Source organism: Sceloporus occidentalis, unplaced genomic scaffold, assembly GCF_023333645.1.
Source record: "Sceloporus occidentalis isolate IW3139 unplaced genomic scaffold, rSceOcc1.0.p SCAF_2, whole genome shotgun sequence".
NCBI lineage: Eukaryota > Metazoa > Chordata > Lepidosauria > Squamata > Phrynosomatidae > Sceloporus > Sceloporus occidentalis.
Window position 1 is genome coordinate 47,065,314 of NW_028316982.1, and position 10,775 is coordinate 47,076,088.

Consider the following 10,775-nt stretch of genomic DNA (forward strand, 5'->3'; position numbering starts at 1 on the left):
TTTTGTTTGTTTGTTTGTTTGTTTTGAATAAAATATTAACATTTTACTCCACTTAAACATTAGGAGAAACCTCTTTGCTGTAAGAACTATTCAACAGTGGAACAGACTGGCAGGGATGGGGGATAAATAGATTATTCTCCTTTGGTGGTCTTTAAAGAATGGTTAGATTGGCATCTTTCAGGAGGACTGTAGTTGCATGGCAGGGGATCAGACTGGATGGCCCTGGCAGTCCCTTCCAACTTTAAGATTCTGACAGTATCCTATCCCCACTCCCAGAAATTGTAAGCAGCTGTCACTGCCCATGCCAACCAAAGCACTTTGGGGAAAAATTATCACTGTGGCTGCCATACTGCTGAAGTAGCAAAGTATCAAAAGAGCTTTTTGTCTGCCATTCAATGTAGCGTTTCCCCTCCCTGCATGACATGACACATTCTGAAGTAAGGGCAATGTGTCCTCTTTCTGCAGAAAGCAAGGTGACATACCAGTATACAATGCATTACAGACAGTGTTAAGGCATCATTTGGCCTTGATACTGGACTCCTATGCACAGGGAGGGAAAGTCATTCAGAATATTACGTGACTTCTGAGTAAAGAGGTAGAGGATTACCTTGTGCAGCAGGCACTCTATATTCAACCATCCATTACTTGATAATATTCAAAAAGCAAGGCTTGATTTTGCTAAAAAGGACACCATTTCACCACCTCACTTTATATAATGGGGCTTAAGCATCCATGGATTTTGGGATCCATGAGGGTTCCTGGAACAAAACTCTAGCATCCAAGGGCCCACTGTAAATGGTCTGATGCAGAAAGGCATGGGTGGTAATGCACCATCTAAAAAGGTACCCACATGGTAGTCTTTGCTTTTGAGCAATTGCTGTGTGACACTGGGTCATTTGAATTCATCCAAAGAGTGTCTATATACAAATAATGTTTATTGACTGTTTAAAACTTGTTAAAATGTACTATTCTAGATTAGGAACAAAAATACAATTGGAACAACAGGGCATCGAGTACTCTTAAATATATCAGTCTGCCCTGCTGAAGTCTGCCTAAGTGATTATTCTTTTCTCAGCTGAGATACAACTTTCAGCTATGTTCAAAGTGCAGGAAAGTTAATTTTGTGGACTAGAGTCACCAGAATCCTCAATCCAATATGCCCAGTGGCCATGGCAGCTGGAGGATTCTGAAAATCATTGTCCATAAGAGGAACTTTCCTAAGGTCTGACTGTATTGTCTGGGGGAATCTAGCACCTGGTGCTTTGTTGGCAATTCCACATATTGGCCCTGAACACTGACTTTGACAGTGCATGATCTTGAGACTTTGAAATCATCCATGAAATCATCCATGATGATGATAAGACCCAAACTTATTTTTCTAATTTTGTTTTGGGATTGCAAGACAATGTACAAGGATGTACAGGCAGTCCTGGACTGTGTTTACATTTATGGTGGTTGTGGGGAAACCCAGAGCTGGAACAGCAGGAGGAATGCCTTCCCCTGTCATAGTGGTCCAGCAAACTATGAGCAATAAAGCTACTGTCAGTATGCAGCATATTGCACATCCTGCAGACAATGATTTCACATTTGGGGCACATTTTCCCAGAGTGAGCCTTTCCGGAGGAATGCGGCTCCTCTCCTGGAGCCATCAGCTTCTTGGATTCTTTCCTCGGTACACCTCTTTTCTTGTCTTCACATAACAAATTCTTTCCTTGAGCTCTACAAGGGCAAAAGTCAAAAAACAAAAATCAGTGATTAGAACTGCCAAAAGTGTGTGTGTGTGTGTGTGTGTGTGTGTAGAGAGAGAGAGAGATGGAAGAAACCACAGGGGCCATCCAGTCCAACCCTATTCTGCCATGCAGGAACTGACAAAGCACCCCTGACAAATGGCCATCCAGTCTTTGCTTAAAAATTTCCAAAGAAGGAGACCCCCAAGGAAGTGTGAGGAAGTGTGTTCCACTTTCAAACAGCTCTTACTGTCAGAAAGTTCCTCCTAATGTTGAGGTGGAGTCTCTTTTCCTGTAGCTTGCATCCTTTGTTCCGAGTCCTTTTCTCTGAAGCAACAGAAAAAAAGCTTGCCCCAGCTTCAATACTTACACAGGGCTTCTCTTCTCCAGGCTAAACATACTGTGCTCCCTAAGTCTCTCCTCATAAGGCATAGTTTCCAGACCCTTCACCATTTTAGTCACCCTCCTCTGGACCTGCTCCAGCTTGTCAACATCCTTTTTGAACTGTGGTGTCCAAAACAGGATGCAGTATTCCAGGTGAGGCCTGACCAAAGCAGAATACAGTGGCACTATTACTTCTCTTGATCTAGACATTATACTTCTACTAATGCAGCCTAGAATTGTGTTGGCCTTTTTAGCTGCCACATCACACTGTAGACTTGTCTTCCACAAGGACTCGTAGATCCCTTTTACATATAGTGGGCCCGTTCCAGAACCCCACGCAGATACCAAATTCCATGGATGCTCAATTTCCGTTGTCCTCAATGGTGGTATGGCCACGCCACCACTGGGGACAATGGCACTTCCCCCCCTGGTCACCCCGCCTGCCTTGCTGCTCAGGAAAGGAAGAGGAATAGCCCTATATGTCAGAGATATTTACACCAGTGAAGACATCCAGGACATCAATCCTGGAAGCCAGGTGGAGAGCATCTGGATAAAAATTAAAGGGCAGGGAAACAACAAGGATGTTATGGTGGGAGTCTACTACAGACCCCCAAGTCAGACGGAGGAACTGGATGATGCCTTTCTAGAACAGATGACCATACACTCAGAAAAGAGAGATGTAGTAGTGATGGGTGACTTCAACTACCCTAATATTTGTTGGAAGTCAAACTCAGCCAGATCCTCAAGGTCTAGTAAATTCCTCACTTGCCTTGGAGACAATTTCATGGTCCAAAGGGTGGAAGAGGCAACAAGGGGATCAGCTATTTTAGATCTGATCCTAACCAACAAGGATGACTTGGTTAATGAAGTGCAAGTGGTGGGATCCTTAGGTGGAAGTGACCATGTTCTCCTGGAGTTTGTTATACAATGGAAAGGAAAAGCCAGGCATAGTCAGACACGCATTCTAGACTTCAGGAGAGCGGATTTCAGTAAACTTAGAGAAATACTGGGGGCGATCCCATGGTCAGGAATACTAAAAGAGAAGGGAGTTCAAGATGGATGGGAGTTTCTCAAAAGGGAGATACTGAAGGCACAAATTAAAACAGTTCCATTGAGAAAGAAAAATGGGAGGTGTCGCAAGAACCCAGGATGGATGACAAAGGAACTTTCAGCTCAGCTAAATTTTAAATGGAACATGTATAAGAAATGGAAAAATGGGGAAATCACCAAAGAGGAATTCAAACAAATAGCTAGCAAGTGTAGAGATAAGGTCAGAAAAGCCAAAGCACAGAATGAACTCAGGCTTGCTAGAGAGGTTAAGAACAACAAAAAGGGCTTTTTTGGATATGTCCGCAGCAAAAGGAAGAAGAAGGAAACGGTAGGGCCACTGCGTGGAGAAGATGGCAAAATGCTAACAGAAGACAGAAAAAAGGCAGAATTACTCAACACTTTCTTTGCCTCAGTCTTCTCAGAAAAGGCAAAGGGTGCTCAACCTGAGGATAATGGAGCAGAGGACAGAATAGGGGAAATTCAGCACAAAATAAGTAAAGAGATAGTACAGGAATACCTGTTTAACCTAAATGAATTTAAGTCTCCAGGACCAGATGAGCTACATCCAAGGGTATTAAAAGAACTGGCAAATGTAATATCGGAGCCATTGGCAATAATCTTTGAAAACTCCTGGAGAATAGGAGAAGTCCCAGCAGACTGGAGGAGGGCAAATGTTGTCCCCATCTTCAAAAAGGGGAAGAAAGAGGATTCCAACAATTATCGTCCAGTTAGTCTGACATGAATCCCAGGAAAGATTCTGGAGCAGATCATTAAACAGAGAGTCTGTGAACATCTAGAAGACAATGCCATAATCACAAAAAGTCAACATGGGTTTCAGAGAAACAAGTCATGCCAGACAAATCTAATCTCTTTCTTTGATAAAATTACCAGCTTGGTAGATGAAGGGAATGCTGTGGATATAGTATATCTTGATTTCAGTAAGGCCTTTGACAGGGTTCCCCATGACATTCTCACAAACAAGCTTGTAAAATGTGGGCTAGACAAGGCAACTGTTACGTGGATTTGTAATTGGTTGACCGGACGAACCCAAAGGGTGCTCAACAATGGCACCTTTTCATCCTGGAGAGAAGGGACCAGTGGAGTCCCACAGGGGTCTGTCCTTGGCCCAGTACTGTTCAACATCTTTATCAATGACTTGGAGGAAAAAATTGGGGGAATACTTATCAAATTTGCAGATGACACCAAATTAGGAGGAATAGCTAATACTCCAGAGGACAGGATCAAAATTCAAAATGACCTGAATAGACTAGAAAGCTGGGCCAGAGCTAACAGAATGAACTTCAACAGAGAGAAATGTAAGGTACTGCACTTAGGGCGAAAAAATGAAATGCACAGATATAGGATGGGGGACACCTGGCTTAAGGAGACAACATGTGAAAGGGATCTCGGAGTCTAAGTAGACCACAAGTTGAACATGAGTCAACAGTGCGATGTGGCAGCTAACAAGGCCAATGCGATTTTAGGCTGCATCAATAGAAGTATCGTATCTAGATCCAGGGAAGTAATAGTGCCACTATATTCTGCTCTGGTCAGGCCCCACCTGGAATATTGTGTCCAGTTCTGGGCCCCACAATTCAAAAAGGACATTGAGAAACTGGAGCGTGTCCAAAGGAGGGTGACTAAAATGGTGAAAGGTCTGGAAACCTTGCCCTATGAGGAACGACTTAGGGAGCTGGGGATGTTTAGCCTGGAGAAGAGAAGGTTAAGAGGTGATATGATAGCCCTATTTAAATACTTGAAGGGATGTCATATTGAGGAGGGAGCAAGCTTGTTTTCTGCTGCTCCAGAGACTAGGACCCAGAGCAATGGATGCAAGCTCCAGGAAAAGAGATTCCACCTCAACATTAGGAGGAATTTCCTGACAGTAAGGGCTGTTTGACAGTGGAACACACTTCCTCAGAGTGTAGTGGAGTCTCCCTCCTTGGAGGTCTTCAAACGGAAGCTGTATGGCCATCTGTCGGCGATGCTTTGATCTGGATTTCCTGCATGGCAGGGGGTTGGACTGGATGGCCCTTGCGGTCTCTTCCAACTCTATGATTCTATGATTCTTACTGCAGAGGGCAGCAAGGGGCTGCCTATTCTTCCTCTTCCTTCTCCCTGCCCCTCTTCCTCCTCCGCTTTTTCTCTCCACCAGCTCTTCCTCCTTCTCCTCCTCCTCTTACATCCCCATTGTCACTGCTTTTCCTCCTCTTCCTCCTTCTCTCTTCTTCCTCCTCCTCGTTTCCTTCCTCCTTCTCCTCTTCCCCTCACTCACCTTTTTCTTCTTCTCCTCTTTGCCATCCTAGCCCCCCTTTAAGTCAACCCTAGTAAGGGGAACACTTTATTTTTTAGAAAAAATACTTACAAAACATTACAAAGTAAAAAATAATTGCACTAGGAGAAGATACTTTCTAGGAAGTGTTATAGTTGATTCTACATATTTCTTGTGGAGCACAATAAAAAGAAAGCATAGATGTGAAGCAAGAAGATCTGGAAGTGGCATAAAGCAAGGAAGATGGGGACGATATGTGACCACTGGTTGTTTATTTTAAAGTGCTCTTCTCTGGAGAGTTCACACAATAAAATTTTGAACAGATGGTATGCAACACCTGTGCAGATTCAGGAGTTAATGGGGCTTGCTAGAAAACCTATTGGATGAAGGTTCTTTTCATCATATAAGCCCAGTGACATATATTAAGAAGTTATCAGGCATGAAATTCCTTGGTTCGGGAACTCCTATCTTTTCCATCATCACATTCCCTGATGCTGGGAAATAATCTTGTCTCTTCAGTCATGATTTAGTGCAGAATTTTATATTGACCAAAACCTCTCTGTTGATGTGTTAGTTTGTCTCCAAACAGTGTAGGAATCCTCCGAATCCTATAATTATATGATAGTCAAAGTTGAGCTACTGCAGGGTAATACATTTTGTGTGGATGACCCAAGCTCTTCTAAAGGAAAATAAATTTTCTATACAATTGGTCTCTCTTACACAGATGTAACGAACAAAACCAATTAAAAATGGAGAAGTGCAAATTCATATATCTCCATTTAGTGCGCTGTTAAATGAACTTGTTTATTTTGGTAATCCATAGTGGGCTTAGGTTATTTTACATTCTTAAGGGGGTTGCTTTTAATATTATTGTTATCCTCTGCTTCGGACAGTTGAGGGACTATCAAAAATGGATCCACGATTCCAGTGGTAACACAGAAGGGAGAAAAATAGTGAAATATTCATTAGGAAAGCAAGTTTGCTCATGCAACATGGGATTTCACCCATAATGGCTTTCAAATTTATAACCTTAGTTGATTACAGCCAGAGTTGGGAGTAACATGGATCAGATGAAGCAGTACTGTATTTCAAAGGTAACACAACAAGCAAGACTGGAATCCTTTATAGGTTGCAATGAATAGTGGATTCTAGTTACTTTCTGGGACATTTTTCTAGTTACTTTTTAGGACATTTTTAAAAGGCATTTTGACACTAACTTTTCAAATTATATAGCATCCTTTTTCTAACCCTAACCCTAACTAACCACTCAAATATTAACAAAATGTAATGAGCACAACAAGGACTGAACACATTACTTGTTCAACTTTGTTACTTAGGGTTGCCAGAGTGTAACCTAGAGAGGGGTACTGCATCTTTAACATGAAATTTCAGCAGGTCTTGCTTGTTACCTGGTTGTTTGACAGGCAACACATGCGCAAAGTCCCTCTTTTATACAAACATTTAAGGTACAGGAGGACTCTCCAGTTTTCACTCTGGCAAACCTATAGCAATACAGTGTTTTCAAACACTGGAATGGATCTTGGGAATAAACTACTTTTTAAAAGTAAGTTAGGATGGACTATTTATCTAACCCTGGTCACACTTGTAAACCTGGCCTTGATCAAGTAATGCTAACATCACACTGTTCAACACTGGAACAGACTACCATGGCTGGAGCTGGCATCTCTTTCATTTAAAGCAAATGTTAAAAGCCAAAGTGACATGATAGCCATCTTTCAATGTCTGAAGGAACAGACAGTGAACCTGTTTTCTACTGTTCCAGAGGATGAGATCTCAATGAATTCAAATTGCAAGCAAGGAAATTCCACCTGAACATGGAGGAGGACTTTCCACCTGTAATAACCATTCACCAGTGGAATGGACAGCCATGGAAAGTGGGGACTCTCTCTTATCTGATGTTTTTCTTCTAAAAGGTTGGATGGCCACCTGTCACACATGGTTTAACTCTGGACCCCACATCAGCAGGGGGTTGGGCTAGATTATTCTTAGGGCACCTTAAAACTAAGATACAGTGACCCAATGAAGTAGATCTCAGCCTATTAAAATGCATAATATGCAACATACTAATAATGACCTCAACTTTTAAAATGCAGTATGCAATTTTTAAATGCTGTATGCAAAGGGATCTTGTAGCACCTGGTGTAAATGGTCCAAAGGCTACCCAGCCTTTTTCAAAGCTAATTTCCACAATATTTGAAGTAACACTCACAGTTGATAGGGGCCTCCCAGTCTCTCCACCTGTTCTTTGGGTAACACTTGGACCACAAAAACATTGATAAGCTGCCACATACACACACCCAAAGCTCCCATTTGCCCACCCTGATATAAAAGATTAGTAAGAGAAACACTTACATTCTACTCTTTGAGTGTGCAGGAAAAAAATTCAGCGTAGAAAATTTCTTCTTAAAGAGATGCCCATGTTTTTTCCAGCAGGGTTTTGCCTCCCCTCGACTCTTCTCTTTGTCTTCTCTCTTTGCCCTCTTGAAACTCTGACCTGTTACAATGGCAGAGTTGAATGTCATGGAACACTAAGCCATGGGAGCTCTTTACTCCATCAATGCATGTTTACACACTTTAGTAGGTGACAACATGCTCTGTGGAGCTTGACTCTTGCATAGGTGTGCATAGGATGGCAATTTTTGATGTACCAATTATCAGAGCATGTAAGTAACTAAACAAAGGCAATACAGTTTCTTGCAATAAGCTACTCCATTTGGAACAAGGGTGCCGCAGATTTCATTTCCATACAAATGTAATCAGTTGGCAAGTTAGAATTTCTAGTTGCTTTTCAGAGTTGCTTTTGAATCTTATTTTTAGGCATGTTGATAGGAGTTTTTCCAAGTTTTATGCCATTCTCTTCTCAGTCCCAAGGCCACAAGAAATAAGAATATAATTTTTCCAGTATAAAGACAATGAACTATGATTTAAAGCAGTACAACAAGCTATAATAATGAATTACTTTTCAGAGTAACTTTCCAAGCTCTGCTGGTTATAATCCACAGAAAAGTACAATTTACATACTAACCTGGAGGCATCTCTGGAAAGCAGCTATTCTTGGCTAAAGAAAACTCCTGCTTTAGGGATCCCTAGGAAAATAGATGACCAGGGTACCTTCTTCTTAACTCAGGAACAAACAAAACCAGCCACTAAATGAAACAATTGCCTGCGAAGCAGAAGTGACTGTCTCCCAAAAGAAAGAAATGAGTTTTTCTCTCTACACAGGAAGAAAGAAATAAAGCTCCTTTTTGAAACGGAACAAACACAGAAAGCCAGAAAGTCAGCTACTGCTCACAGCATTGCAGATAAATAATTTTCTTTCTCCTTTTGGTAAATTATCTGATTAATCTTCATTTCCGCATCATGTTATTGTGTCTCCAGGATGGTTCCTTTTGGCCACTCTAATTGCATTAGTTTCTCTGCTCTCCATTTGATATTTTAGTAATTGTATTTGCTTTGGTTTGATGGACTTGCCTCACAGTTTACACATGCTCTTGGTCACCGGTAAGTACCTTTGGCTCATCCTGATAATTTGTCAGATTTGTAAGCATTTCCAAATAATTACTTTTCAAAACAAATAATAAAGACTAATTTTGAAGAATAATACCTAATTATTACTACTATCTGCACTAAACTACAGCCTAAAACTACATCAGACCAACTTCATGTCTTATATCATGAGAAGCTCCAATCTAACATGGAAGTTTGTATGACTTTTAAAATAAAGTTCTGATACATTTTCTGCTTCTTTAAGAAACATTAAGCAAAGATGATTACCCTAAACCCCAAGTCAAATCTATGTGCACCAACAAAAGAGATACTACCATTTAAAAAGTAGAAAATCATACAAGACATTTTCTGAGTTGCCTGCTGGTTCATATATGTGTGTGTGTGCATGTGCATGTGCGTGTGCATGTGTCCCACTCCTCTGTGAAATCATCTGTAAAAAGGAGAGAAAGTAATATTCTGATTTATTTGCTGGAGTAGCTGTGCATAGAGCAGGTCTTCAGCACAACAGTAGCAAAGCAATAAAAGTATTGTCAGGTGTTACCCTTGTTCTTCTCAAATCTACATAACACAGGAGGCTAGAAACTATAATAATGAAGCAGGGATGGGTACTACTTTCCTTTGAGGAATTCCTAATTCAGTTTAGCAGTTTAAATGGTAACATTGCTTCACAGGATTTGTTTGCATTTCTGATTAGAAGCTCAAGGTTGCCTATCAAGCTGCCTGAAGACATTTTGTTAAAGCTGCACATGTTTTACAAGCAGATAGTCTTCGTTACAAACAGCTTCATTTATATACCGCTTCATACTGACATAGCAGTGTCTAAGCAGTTTACAGCTGTAAGCTGTAAACTGTGTACCATCTGAACTAAGACCAGCAACAGAAAATGCAAGCCTATGACTAACATCTTCAATGTCTTTCTCCTGTTTGCCTGATGAAGAAGCCAGTGTGACTTTGAAAGCTTGCAATATGGAGTTGTGCATTTTGGTTGGCCCAATAAAGATATCATTGTTTGGATGTTATCTGATTTGCTATATGGCCAGCATAGCTACTCCTAGATGTTTTCAGGCTGTATATGTCACTGCTGACTACTACACTGATTATCTTTTATCTCTTTGTTATCAAACCAACAGGTATTCATTTCCAGCTGAGGTGGGAAGCATGTAGCCCTCCAGATGAACTGCAAATCCCATCAGCCCTAGCCAGCATAGTCAAAGGTTAATGTTGGGAGCTGCAGCCCAACAGCATCTGGAGCATTGTATATTTCTCATTATTAATGTATAGTCATGTAGGCATACCGCCTTTAAAAAAAATTCACTTTTTTCATTTCTTGTTTGTATTACTGCATTATTTATTTATTTATTTATTTATTTATTTATTTCCAGTCTTTAGAACTGGAGCATGGCTTTGGCACAGCTTCTGGCCTCTTAGGATACCTGCAGCATTTAAACAGCATACCTCCAAAGTGACCTGAAACAGCTTTATTTTGGCCTGTCTGCTTGGACCCTGAGTGGCTCTACTGCTGCCAGGTGGCGAGAAAGAGAGGCACCAAATGGAGCAGATCCTTCAGCAGGGCTGATGGAATGGCTCTCCATCCACTCCACCTGCTGCTACATCAGTCAGGTGGAAATGATGGAATTCTATTTAATGCATGTAGATTTACTTGAAAACAGGCCATTACAGGTATTTCAGGTAATTTTGATTCCCAGTAACAGTCTTTTACTGTAGAGTTTTACATGTTACACCTATGTTGGAATAACACTGTGGGGTTTCATCATACAGAAGTTAGCTTAACATTAATATCAAGAAAGGTGATT

At 41.1% G+C, this 10,775-nt stretch overlaps 1 pseudogene; it reads right to left on the bottom strand.

The window, feature by feature from the left end:
• Positions 1–1,370: 1,370 nt before the first annotated feature.
• On the bottom strand, positions 1,371–8,805 carry LOC149318231 (uncharacterized; annotated as a pseudogene).
• Positions 8,806–10,775: the final 1,970 nt, after the last annotated feature.